The 13,528-nt window shown below is 42.5% G+C and overlaps 1 protein-coding gene across 1 annotated transcript in view; it reads left to right on the forward strand.

Moving 5' to 3' along the window:
• The window catches only part of LOC109934034 (disintegrin and metalloproteinase domain-containing protein 19-like), a 145,370-nt gene that overhangs the window by 47,576 nt on the left and 84,266 nt on the right, over nucleotides 1-13,528 (forward strand). The gene's annotated exons all lie outside the window — the stretch shown is intronic.

Genomic DNA, 13,528 nt, shown 5'->3' on the forward strand with positions numbered 1-13,528 from the left:
GTCAGCCTTTCTGCTCCTATGATGCTGCTTGGCCTGCTGTGTTCATCCAGCCCTGCACCTTGTTGTCTCAGATTCTCCAGCACCTGCAGTTCCTACTATCTCCCACTCCAAGAAATGAACTCTGTTCCAAATTGAAAATTCAAAATTATGTGAGGGAGTGATTGGAATTAATTTAATTTGTGCTAATGTGTCTAAAAATGTTGATTTAGTCAGGATTAAGATGTTCACATTATAAAGAAATGTCTAATACTTATTAAAATTACTTTATAAAAATTGTGTTTAGTGAATCAGAAAAGGGGCTAAACGGATTAGCTTCAGTTTAGCACAGATTTTCCACATCTGCTTAAAATGTAAAATCTCACTAAAAGACTGGGAGTTATAGAGGGTTGATGGTCTCATTGATTGAATTTGTATGTAATGAGATTGGGGACTGTAAATCCTGTTTATAATTTTCATCTTCACACTTTTGAAAAGAGCCTGTAGTGGCGGCTGGGCAGTGAAGCCTCCATTAATTCACACTTAATTCTGCTCACCAGTATTGCAGAGTCCAACATTTAAATAGCTTATTACTATTCCAGCTGGTAATCTTATTAACATCCAAAGTGCACCACATTGTATGAAGAGCAAGCTACTGGAAATTAGCCTTTCCGGTAATATTTTAACAACGTAGCATAGGGAAAGTACAACGTGATTCGAGTGAATGTCTCATTGAAAATTCATACGTGTTTCAGTCACAAATCTATTTCCCTCATTATGCTGATTAGAGTTGATTGCTTGCATGCTTAATCCTTTAGAATTTGTTTGGATTTGTTTTTTTTTCTGCTACTGCTTTTATAGAATCGACATAACACATTAAATCAAAGTTTATTGTTTGCTGCAAAACATTACCTACTTTTGTGTTCAAAATTTCCTCAATCCATCTGGATTTTCAGTACTTCTTGCTGATTAGAGTACTTACTGAGAAAGCTATTTGTTTGTGTGACAGTATAACCATCAGTGGAAAAAATGTCTCATTCATTCATTCTTCAACATCATGTTGAGATTGTACAGGATGTTGTTGAGGCCTCTTCTGGAGTACTATGTACTGTTCTACACACTCTGCTGTAGGAACGATACTACTAAATTGGAGAGGGTTCAGAAAAGATTTACCCTGATGTTGCTGGGAATGGAACGTTTGAGTTATAAAAATAGGCTGGGACTTTTTTCACTGGAGCGAAGGAGGTTGAGGGGTGACCTTATAGACATTTATGAAATCATGAGGGGTATAGATAAGGTAAATAGCAAAGGTCTTTTCCCTAGAATAGGGGAGTTCAAAACTAAGGGGCATATTTTTAAGATGAGAGGAGAAAGATTTAAAAAGGATGTGAGGGACACCTGTTTTACACAGGGTGCTTTGTGTGTGGATTGAACTGCCAGAAGAAGTGATGGATGCAGGTGCAGTTATAATGTTTTAAAGACATTTAGATATGTACATGAATAGGAAAAGTTTGGAGGGACGTGCATGGGCCAAAGGCCAGCAAGTGGGTTAGTTTAGTTTGGGAACATGATTGGCATGGACGAATTGGACCAAAGGGTCTGTTTCCATGCTGTAGGACTGTATAGTTCAATTGACCAAGGATGAAGGTTTGCCCATTTCAAGTGTAGAAAAGAAAAATATTGCAGACCACAGGGTAAAATTCTTCAAGTTTATTATTTTTCAGTTATGATTTGAAATCATTTTGATGGGTTTCAAATTAATTCCCAGTGTTCAGGGAAAAGACTTATTTACAATAATTGATCTGAAATTAGCAGGCTGGCCTCAGGCTACTACGAGAGATAGACATGAGCCTTATTGGTAGAGTAGGAGTTTGGGGTTCAGCCATTGGGGTAAAAGAAGGGAATTATTTTGCTTCAGAGAAGGGAAATTATCAGTGTACTCTCTGTTTCTCCGAATGTGCAGTATACATCATTTACTGAGTAAGACTACTTGCTCGGTACCAATCATGCAATTGACAGGGAAAAGAAAAATTGAGCACTTGAAAAATGGTCAAGGCTTAAAAAAACTGAAATGAAATTAGGAAATACTTGAACAATTTAACATTTTATCTAGAATCAAAAAGACACGAAAATAGAAAGACGATGTCTGATAATTAAGATGAAAACTGTGATCGCAAGTCCAGAATACCTTTCCTTCTTTTCTTTCACAGGTACAAATTACAAATTAACTTGTGGGTTCTTGTAATTTTTTTTAAAAAACCCTGCGGTGCTTTTCATGCTTTTTTTTTCCCCCTGTGCTTGAACAGTGCAAGTTCCAGGACCAGCAGAAAATTTTAAAGTGGTTTCCACTTCACCAACCTCCATTCTGGCCTCCTGGGATCCCCCTGCTTATGCGAACAATCCAATCCAAGGCTACAGGCTGTTTTGGACAGAGGTCACTGTCAAAAAAGAACAAGTGAGTTTGAGCGACTGCAGAATCTCCATTTTATTCTTATTGAGTTTAGAGTTATACACTTATCTATTCCACTAAGCACTATCATTTTCAGCTTTCTACACCTTGTGGAGATTCTGGTACCATTAACTGAGGTCAGGCTGCCATTCATTTCATCCAGAATTGCCAACCTAAACTACTTGAATGTGTTGTAATGACAGAGGATCATAACAAATCTTTGTCCTGCTGCCAATGCAAATACAAGAACTTGTATCCAATAATTCTCATGAAAGAGTCTTTTGAATCACTTAAAGAAGTTACTTATCAAGGGTGGGTTTTATGGCTGTATAAGGAAATGGTTTCCAATGTTAAAGTCCATCTCTCAGGAATTTGTGCTACAAAACGTCTTTTGTGTCAACCATTCCTATGATCTGCCAAAGTGAGATTGCCAGTTAGTGCCGGTCAGTTTCCTGTTCGAGCAAAAGTCACTGAAGTACATCTCTCAAAAGACTCCGGTCGGCTATTGGTAAGTCAGAAAATCCGTTATTCTCTTGCAAAAACAGAAGTTGCTGGAAAAGCTCAGCAGGTCTAGCAACAGCAGTGAAAAGAAATCGGAGTCAACGTTTCAGGTCTGGTGACCCTTTTTCTGAGGAAGGGTCACCGGACCTGAAACATTAACTCTGATTTCTCATCACAGATGCTGTCAGACTTGCTGAGCTTTTCCAGCAACTTCTGTTTTTATTTCTGGTTTCCAGCATCAGCAGTTCTTTTGGTGTTTATCTGTTATTGCCTCGATCTAGTTTGGACTTTCAAATAGGTCCGATTTTCCTTCTCTTGCAGCTATGGACTGAAATAGATTTATGGGGTCCAATAGCAACAGGAGTGTGTACAGTCTGTGTGGAGGATGGTAGCAAAGGGAAATCCTGCGAGGCTGGGGATCCCAAGGATCAGCATCTGAAAAGAAGTGGAGGGGCGACCCCTTACTCTCCTGACCTATCCAGAATCCGGAAGAATGTCTCTCATAGAGTCATTGAGTCATAGAGTTATACAGCATGTCCATGCCAAACAGAATCTCAAGCTACAGAGATAGTAGGAACTGCCGATGCTGGAGAATCTGAGATAACAAGGTGTAGAGCTGGATGAACACAGCAGGCCAAGCAGCATCAGAGGAGCAGGAAAGCTGACGTTTCGGGTCTGGATCCTTCTTCAGAAATGGGGGAGGGGAAGGGGGTTCTGAAATAAATAGGGAGAGAGGTGGAAGTGGATAGAAGATGGATAAAGGAGAAGATAGGTGGAGAGGAGACAGACAGGTCAAAGAGACGGGGTTGGAGCCAGTAAAGGTGAGTGTAGATAGGGGGTTAGGGAGGGGATAGGTCAGTCCAGGGAGGATGGACAGGTCAAGGAGGTGGGATAAGGCTAGTTGGTAGAAGGTTGGGGTGGGGCTTGAGGTGGGAGGAGTGGATAAGTGGGGGGAAGGACAGGTTAGGGAGGCAGGGATGAGCTGGGCTGGTTTTGGGATGCGGTCGGAGGAGGGGAGATTTTGAAGCTTGTGGTCCACATTGATACCATTGGGCTGCAGGGTTCCCAAGCGAAATATGAGACACTGTTCCTGCAATCTTCGGGTGGCATTGTTGTGGCACTGCAGGAGTCCCAGGATGGACATGTCGTCCAAGGAGTGGGAGGGGGAGTTGAAATGATTCGCGACTGGGAGGTGAGGTCGTTTGTTGCGAACCGAGCGTAGGTGTTCCGCAAAGTAGTCCCCAAGCCTCCGCTTGGTTTCCCCGATGTAGAGGAGGCCAGATCGGGAAAAGTGGATACAGTATACCACATTAGCAGATGTGCAGGTGAACATCTGTTTGATGTGGAAAGTCTTCTTGGGGCCCGGGATGGGGGTGAGGGGGGAGGTGTAGGGGCAGGTGTAGCACTTCCTGCGGTTGCAGGGAAAAGTGCCAGGGTTGGTGGGGCTGGTGGGGAGTGTGGAGCGGACGAGAGAGTCACGGAGAGAGTGGTCCCTCTGGAAAGCAGGTAAGGGTGGGGAGGGAAAAATGTCTTTGGTGGTGGGGTCAGATTGCAGATGGCAGAAGTGCCGGAGGATGATGAATTGGATCCGAAGGTTGGTGGGGTGGTATGTAAGGAATAGGGGGATTCTGTTTTGGTTGTTATTGCAGGGAGATGGTGTGAGGGATGAGTTGCGGGAAATGCGAGAGACATGGTTGAGGGCGTTTTAGACCACTGTGGAGGGGAAGTTGCAGTCCTTGAAAAACGAGGACATCTGGGATGTCCGGGAATGGAATGCCTCATCTCGGGAGCAGATGCGGTAGAGGCAAAGGAATTGGGAATAGGGGATGGCATTTTTGCAGGTAGGTGGGTGGGAGGAGGTGTATTCTAGGTTGCTGCGGGAGTCGGTAGCCTTGAAATGGACTTCAAGCGGCTTCGGGACCACTTTACGGAACACCTACGCTCGGTTCGGGACAAATGACTGCACCTCCCCGTCGCGAACGATTTCAACTCCCCCTCCCACTCCTTGGATGACATGTCCATCCTGGGACTCCTGCAGTGCCACAACGATGCCATCCAAAGTTTGCAGGAACAGCATCTCATATTTAGCTTGGGAACCCTGCAGCCCAATGGTATCAATGTGGACTTCACAAGCTTCAAAATCTCCCCTCCCCCGACCACATTCCAAAACCAGCCCAGCTCGTCCCCGCCTCCCTAACCTATCCTTCCTCCCACCTATCCACTCCTTTCACCTCAAGCCCCATCCCCATCTCCTACCTGCTAACCTCATCCCACCTCCTTGACTTGTCCGTTCTCCCTGGACTGACCTTCCCCCTCCCTACCTCCCCACCTACACTCACCTTTACTTGCTCCAACCCGCCTCTTTGACCTGTTTGTCTCCTCTCCACCTATCTTCTCCTCTATCCATCTTCTATCCGCCTCCCCCTCTCTCCCTATTTATTTCAGAACCCCCTTCCCCTCCCCCATTTCTGAAGAAGGGTCTAGACCCGAAACGTCAGCCTTTCTGCTCCTCTGATGCTGCTTGGCCTGCTGTGTTCATCCAGCTCTACACCTTGTTATCTCAGAATCTCAAGCTAAACTAGTCCCATCTGGCTGCTCCTGGTTCATATCCCTTCAAATCTTTCACATTCATGTACTTATCTAAGTGTCTTTTAAATGGTGTGACTGTGCCCACATCCACCACTTCCTTAGGAAGTTCATTCCACACGTGAACCACCCACTGCGTAAAAAAAAGTCCCTAATGTCTTTTTTAAACTTCTCTCCTCTCCCTTTAAAATTGTACCTCCTCATCTTGAAATCCCCCACCCTAGGTAAAAGACACCTACCATTAAACCCACCTATACCTCCCATGATTTTATAAACCTCTACAAGGTCATCTCTCAACCTCCTATGCTCCAGTGGCAAAACTCCAAGCCTATCCAACCTTTCTTTATAACTCAAACATTCCATATAAGCAACATCCTCGTAAATCTCTTTTGGATGCTCCCTGGCTTAATAATATCCTTCCTATAACTGGGTGACCAGAACTGTACAGCGTACTTCAGAAGAGGCCACACCAATGCCCTATACAACTTCAACATGACTTCCCAACTCTTATAATCAGAGGACTGAGCAATGACGCCAAGCATGCTAAATGCCTTCTTAACCACCTTGTCAATATGTGACGCAAACTTCAAAGAATTATGTACCTGAACTCCGAGGTCCCTCTGTTCTACGACACTACCAAGGGCCCTATCATTAATTGTATAAGTCCTGCTCCTGGTTGATGCACCAAAATACAATACCTCATATTTATCCAGATTGAACTCCATCTGCCATTTTTCAACCCATTGAACCATTTGATCAAGATCCCTTTTGGCTTGAGCAGATTTACCAACATCTCTGACCCGTCTACCCACACTCTGGCCTCGTTTGCAACATTTTCAGCTGATTCAACCTTCCTCCACCTTCCTCATCCTCCACTCCGTCCTTGTCCTCTCAACTCAGACTCCAGCTTGAAATTGTAGATTGGATTATGCTGACATCATTGGACCCAATTTTCATCTTGAAAACAGGACCACAATTAAGGACCACTGACAAAGGGTAGCCCTTGACTACCCCCAACTCAATGTGACTCAATACCATCTGAATCCTGACTACTCCATGGCCTGAACTCCAACTAGCCCCAATCTCCTGACCTGATCTCAGCCTGACCCTCTCCCTACATTGTATTGACCCCCATACTCCTGACTGCCTTCTCTGATCACTGGAAAGAAACCCCAACACTTTGAAGAGCTCTTTAAACCAAAATGATGAGTTCCCAACCCACTAACCCACCTCATCCACCTACAACCTCAAACTCCATGCCACTCTACCCATTCTGACTACTTCACCCTTCTGTCACCTCACCCGCCTACTATTTCATCCACAGTCTTACCTACTACCACACCAACTTTACCCACCCGACCCATTCATGCGCCCACTCACTAACATTCAGACTGGTCCATTAAATGTTCCTCCTTTTTATGGGACTAGCTGCAAAACAGTATTCCTCAACTTCTCTCCACAACACTACAGCACCATGATAGAATAAAAACAGAAAATGTTGGAGAAATGCAGCAGGTCTGACAGCATCTGTGGAGAGAGCAATATTTCGAGACTAATCTGATTCTTCTTCAGAACTCTGAACTTCTGATGAAGAGTCAGATCAGACTTGAAACATTGACTCTGTTTCTCTCTCCACACCTGCTGAGCTTCTCCAGCATTTTCTGCTATGATTTCACATTTCCAGAATCTGCAGTATTTTGAGTGCTGTGTTGGAGCACTTTGAGTGTCTTGGTATTTGGGAAGGAGCTGGACATGGAAATCCCAGTAAGAAATGTAGAACAGCATTGTGGTATTGAATTGTTTGAGCAGAATGGCAATCAGATGATAATCGCCACTCCACGGAAGATCTGGACCAGTAAGCACACCCTTTAAAATAGCACCAGTAATTAAGTATTTAGAAGTTCAAAACATATCACAACTTTGGACCAACAAACTAAACTACTTGCATTAATTAAAAAACCAAAAGAACTGCGGAAACTGGAAATCAGAAACAAAAACAGAAATTGCTGGAAAAACTCAGCAAGTCCAGCAGCATCTGTAAAGGGAAATCAGAGTTAATGTTGCGAGTTCAGTGATCCTTCTTCAGAACTGATGGTAGCTAGGTAAAAGGTTTTTATGCAGAAGATAGGGTGAGGGGAGGGTGTAATGTTTATTGCATTTAAGAGCAGATGCTAAAGTTTCTCCATTGTTTTGTAGCACACATGCACAACCCTCTTCCTTGGCAGTCACCCTTGAGTCTGAGGGATTTGCTTCCATTCTGGTGGTGTGGGTTCTGCAGCAGCTGAGTTGTCCAATCGTGGAGCCGCAGACTCTGATCCACAATCATATAAAAAGTGGTTAGCATAATGATGAGAGTGAGCTTTTGATTGTGGCGCATAACTGTCTCCCCCAACCTCCCCATCTCAATGATAAATGCTTGGAGAAACACTTGCCCATTCTGCAGTTGGTTGTGACTTTATGAATGGGTAAATGTAACAAAATTATCCAGATGATAAAGTTCAAGTACACACTGTGAGATGCTTCTGGTAAAATCACACATGTGTCTTCTCCATCTTGTCTCACTAAGCCCAGCTACAGATTTTAAGAAAACATCAAGTACAGATGGAGAAAAGTATTAATCAATTTAGGAAGTCATTGAGTACTCAGGGTGCTTAAGTCCCTATTTATTACGAAAGGAATATTTCTCCATACAAATATAATCATCTACCACCGGCATTCCATTTCATGCTTGCAGTCTTGTTACCAGAGGGAGGTGTGTGTGTACAATAGAGATTCCATTGCTCATGAATTAAGACTTATGTGCAATTTAGAATCCAGTGCAATAAGATTCATAATCCAGGCAATATATTAATAAGAACCTCCAGCTAATAATAAACAATACCAGAAATGTTACTGGCATATTAATTGCAAGTTAGTCATTGTAAACAGACAGTGGAAAGATTGAATGTAACTCTGGGTTACTGAAGCCCATTAACAGAATGATTATTATTATTAAAAAAAAGTCTAGGCGACCATGTGTGCAGATATTTATTTTTCACGGCAGTTGAGAAACACTTGGTCATTTAAATTTTCTTCAAACAAATCTGTTTTATTTTTCTAAGTTGTCTCTGCTTCTCCTTTAACCAAACCACTCCCATTGAGATCGATGAACTTATCACAGATCTTTCTGGAGTAACAGGATTATTGGTGTTTGGAAAAATGAGACGTGATCTCATAGAACCATTCAAGACCCTTCAGGGGCTTGACAGGTAAGTTACTGGGATGTAGGTTGCCTTGGCTATTGAGAATCTAGAACACTGTCTCAGGATAAGGTGCCAATCATTGAGGACTGAAATGAGGAGAAATGTCTTCATTTAAACATGTTATGCTCTCACAATTATACTCATGAGCATATTGAAAAGGGACACTTTATTGCTGGGGCAAAATAAAGAATCTGCTTTGAATCTGCAAGGTCAAGTGAGTTCTGTTCTTGTCCTTCAGTATACATGAAACTGCATGAGGCTGGAAGTCAGTCTGATTGTCTGGACAGGAAATTAAAATGCAAACAACCTTTTGGGACATTTCATTGAGAAGGCATTAAAATGTAATCAGTCTTTTCTGTCGATTTAACTACTGCCATTGTCCGAATAACTGCAAAAGCTTGTTTACAATGGGTTTGCAGACCTTTTGGTTATTGAATGGAATGCCACGGAATGTGTATGAGGTGTCATTAAACATAAAAGGGTTGCAGAAATGATTTACTAGTGTGTTGCCAGGGTTAGAGGAAGAGGTTGAATTGGCTGGGGCTGTTTTCCCTGGAGTGAAATCATGAGGGGCATGGATAGGGTGAAATAGCCAAGGTCTTTTACCGAGGGTAGGGGAGTCCAAAATTCGAGGGCATAGGTTGAAGGTGAGAAGGGAAAGACAGAAAAGGGATCTAAGGGGCAACATTTTCACACAGTGGGTGGTGCGTGTATGAAATCAGCTGCCAGAGGAAGTGGTGGAGGCTGGTACAATTATCACATTTAAAAGGCTTTTGATGGGTACATGAACAGGAAGGGCTTAGAGGGATATGGGCAAAATGCTGGAAAATGGGACTAGATTAATTTAGGATATCTGGTCAGCATGGACAAGTTGGACTGAAGTGTGTTTCCATGCTGTACAATTCCATGACTCTAAGACTCTAAGACAACCCATTCTATCACAAGGAGATGCAAATGGGCGAAACTCAAACATTATTGTATGTTAATACTTAAGCATCCAGAGACCATTTGTAGAGACAGTGGAAAAGCAGATATTATGGCCACCTTTCAAAACCAAGTTGTGATAGGAATGTTTGTTAACTTTTGACAAAAGTGAGAATGTTCGCTGATAATTACGCAATGTTCAGCATCATTCACAACTTCTCAGTTACTGAAGCTATCTGTTCAAATGCAGCTAAACTTAGACAATATAAAGGCTTGGCATGATATGTGGCAAACAAAATTTGCACCACATAAGTGCCAAGCATTGACCATTTCCAACAAGAGAGAATTTAACATAGTGCCCTAATGTTGAATGGCATTGCCATCACTGAATCCTCCACTATCAACATTTATGGGTTACCATGAAACAGAAACTGAACTGGACTAGCCACATAAAATCCATGGCTACACGAGCAGGCAAGAAATTCTATAGTGAACAAGTTGCCTCCTGTCTCCCCAAAAGCAACCACCACTTTCAGCATTCACTGTCTTTACCATTAATGCACAATGGCTGTAGAGTGTAACATCTACAAGATGCTCTAAATTAACTCACCAGGGCACCTTCAACAGAACCTTCCAAATCCAGAACCTTGTACCACATCTAAGAACAAGGTCAACAGTTGAATGCAAAGTACAACACTTCCAAGTTTCCCGACAAACTACTGTCTTCCGGCTATTATCAGACTTTTGAACAGATTTCTCATATATTAGACGTGATTGTTCTCTGCAGCTTCTCTGTAGCTGTAACACTATATTCTCCATTCGATTCTATCACTCTGTTCTTGAGAGTTACAGCTGTCAAATTGTTAAAACACATGTTTCTCCCATTAGCCGAGAGGTGAAAAAGGGAAAGCCATCTGAACATCATTCCCGTGTCCAGAACAAGGGGTTGTGAATCTTCTAGATTCAACAGCCCAAAGGTTTGTGGATGCTCCATTGTTGAATATATTTAATGTTGACAGAATACTTGAACTCAGAAGGAATCAAGGGATGCTGGGAGAAGGCAGGAGAGGCTCAAGGTCAGCCACAATCATATTGCATGATGAAACCATCTCGACGAGCCAAATGGTGTAGTCCTGCAGCTATTTGTTATGGTTGAATCAGAGATAGTAGGAACTGCAGATGCTGGAGAATCCGAGACAACAAGGTGCAGGGCTGGATGAACTCCCTACCTACACTCACCTTTACTGGCTCCATCCCCGCCTCTTCGACCTGTTTGTTTCCTCTCCACCTATCCTCTCCTCTATCCCTCTTCTATCTGCCTCCCACTCTCTCCCCATTTATTTCGGAACCCCCTTCCCCTCCCCCTTTTCTGATGAAGGGTCTAGGCCTGAAACGTCAGCCTCTCTGCTCCTATGATGCTGCTTGGCCTGCTGTGTTCATCCAGCTCTGCACCTTGTTGTTTCAGCTATTTGTTATGTTTTCTTTATGATCCTGTTGTGTATAATGCTAGATGCTGTGCTACTTTTCAAGTAATACAGTGAAGAATTTTTAAATTCCAATCCCTCCCCCTCTAACAGCAAGTCTGTAAGGAAGACACCAAATTAAATCAATGCTACATTTGTAGTGTAAATCCACTCTTTCACACAGAGTTACACAGAATGTAGAACAGAACAGCAAATCATTTACAACACATTAGTGCTTATGTTTCATCAGAACCGCCTCTTGGCTCAGCTTTTCCACATATATCAGCATAACCTTCTAGCTTTTTTCTCTCCTTCCACTTGCCTAGCTTCCCATTAAATATGCTATTCAATTCAATCACTCCTTGTGATAGTGAGTTCCACATTCTAAACGCTGTCTGAGGTATCCACCAAATTCCCTGTAGAATTTATTGTCACTAATCGTTATAAGGGTCTGTAAAGCACTGCCTGAGAGTGTGGCAGAGATAGGTTCAATCAAGGCACTGAAAAGGGAATTAAATAGTTACTTGAAAAGGATGAATGTGCAGGTTTATAGAAAGAAAGCAGGAGAATGGCACTGAGTAAAATGCTCATTTGGAGAGCCAGTGTAAATACCATGGGCCGAATGGCCTCCTTCTGTGCTGTAACCATGCTGTGAATCTTTGCTCATGACTGCTTTACATTTGTGTTATGAAGACAAATAGTTAATTTGATAATTTCTGGTCACTTCATTGCGGGAGACGGGGTGCATAGTTTTAAATGTTTACAATTTGAAGCAGCATTTCATACCAAAGGAAAGCAATAAGATGCAGAAAGAAATCAATTCTGTTCAAATGTCAGAGAGTTCACAGCTCCTGCTTTTTCAAGGAACCGGGAGATCAGTTCCCTGCCACTGCTGATGAGATGGCGCAAGGTCATTCACTTTAATGGACAATTCAAGATAAAAGAAACAGAAGACAGGCTCCCGTTGCTTGTGATCTTTATTGGTACTTATTGATCATAAGCACAGTGACTGATTGATGATAACTCAATGGCCATCATACTGTCTCAGTGGTATAGGGTTATGTGTAGAATTTCCAGAATGGAAACTCTGCTGAGTTTTCCAGACATATGGTTCATATTGATTTCTCTATTTTGTGCTTATCACCTTTGCTGCTGTGCTGCACCTCTCTTCACCTTTGTCTCCCGATAAACCAAAGTAAACACAGGCTGAGAATTATTATTGATCAGCACTTACTTTTAAAGAGAATACCATTAATAAAGTCGACTTGTATAACCAAATGCCATCAGAATTTTGAACCTCACACTTGGATGAAATATGTGTTATTTAAGTAGTTGTTTTTTTTGTTCACTGGGTTTGGGCATCACAGGCTGAGCCAATGTGTATTACCCATTCCTATTGCCACTTGACTGGCTAGCTTGCTAGGGTTATTTCAGAGGGCAGTTAAGAGTCAACCAAATTTATGTGAGTCAGGAGTCACATGTAGGCCAGACCAGGCAAAAACAACAGATTACCAGATGGGGTCATGGTCATCATTCGGCAAACTCTTAATTCTGAATTCAAATGTCATCATTTGCCAAAGTGGGATATGAACTCATGTCCCCAGAATATTAGCCTGGGATTTACTAGTCTAGTTACAATGCCACCACCTGTCCATTTCATAATGCACTGTGTTGTTGTACCCTGTTTCAGAGCATTGATGTGGATACTATTACTTACAAACTTGAAGGACTGAAAAAGTTCACCAAGTACAGCTTGCGAGTTTTGGCTTTTAACAGACATGGAGCAGGTGTCTCTACCCGGGACGTGCTGGTCACAACATTATCCGATGGTAAGTGCAATAAATGATTAATTAAATTCTGGGCCATGTTTATTTAAGGAACAATTTCTGCTCCATTTGTCTACTTCCTGATTTGCATTACTTTCCCTTTTACTCGTTTTAGTATTAGTGATGTGTTGAACTGTGAATCACTTTGGTTACTGAATTTAGGATGGACATTGCAAAGCACGCTCACTATTTAGGTCCCAACAATTATAATCTCTTCACTCATGCACCAAACAAATGATCGAGCAGGAATCAAACTGAGACCAATGAACTAACAAACTAATTAAAATACTTTCTTTCTCACCTCTTCACCTAAATGTATTCTGCAAGGATACACCAGATCTCCTTAAATTGTGATTAAATCAAGCACAGTTATTTTTCGAGACAACAAGGTGCAGGGCTGGATGAACACAGCAGGCCAAGCAGCATCATAGGAGCAGAGAGGCTGACGTTTCGGGGTCTAGGCCCGAAATGTCAGCCTCTCTGCTAGGCCCGAAATGTCAGCCTCTCTGCTCCCGCGCGAAATGTCAGCCTCTCTGCTCCTATGATGCTGCTTGGCCTGCT

The sequence above is a fragment of the Rhincodon typus genome, chromosome 1, assembly GCF_021869965.1.
Source record: "Rhincodon typus isolate 14 chromosome 1, sRhiTyp1.1, whole genome shotgun sequence".
Classification (NCBI taxonomy): domain Eukaryota; kingdom Metazoa; phylum Chordata; class Chondrichthyes; order Orectolobiformes; family Rhincodontidae; genus Rhincodon; species Rhincodon typus.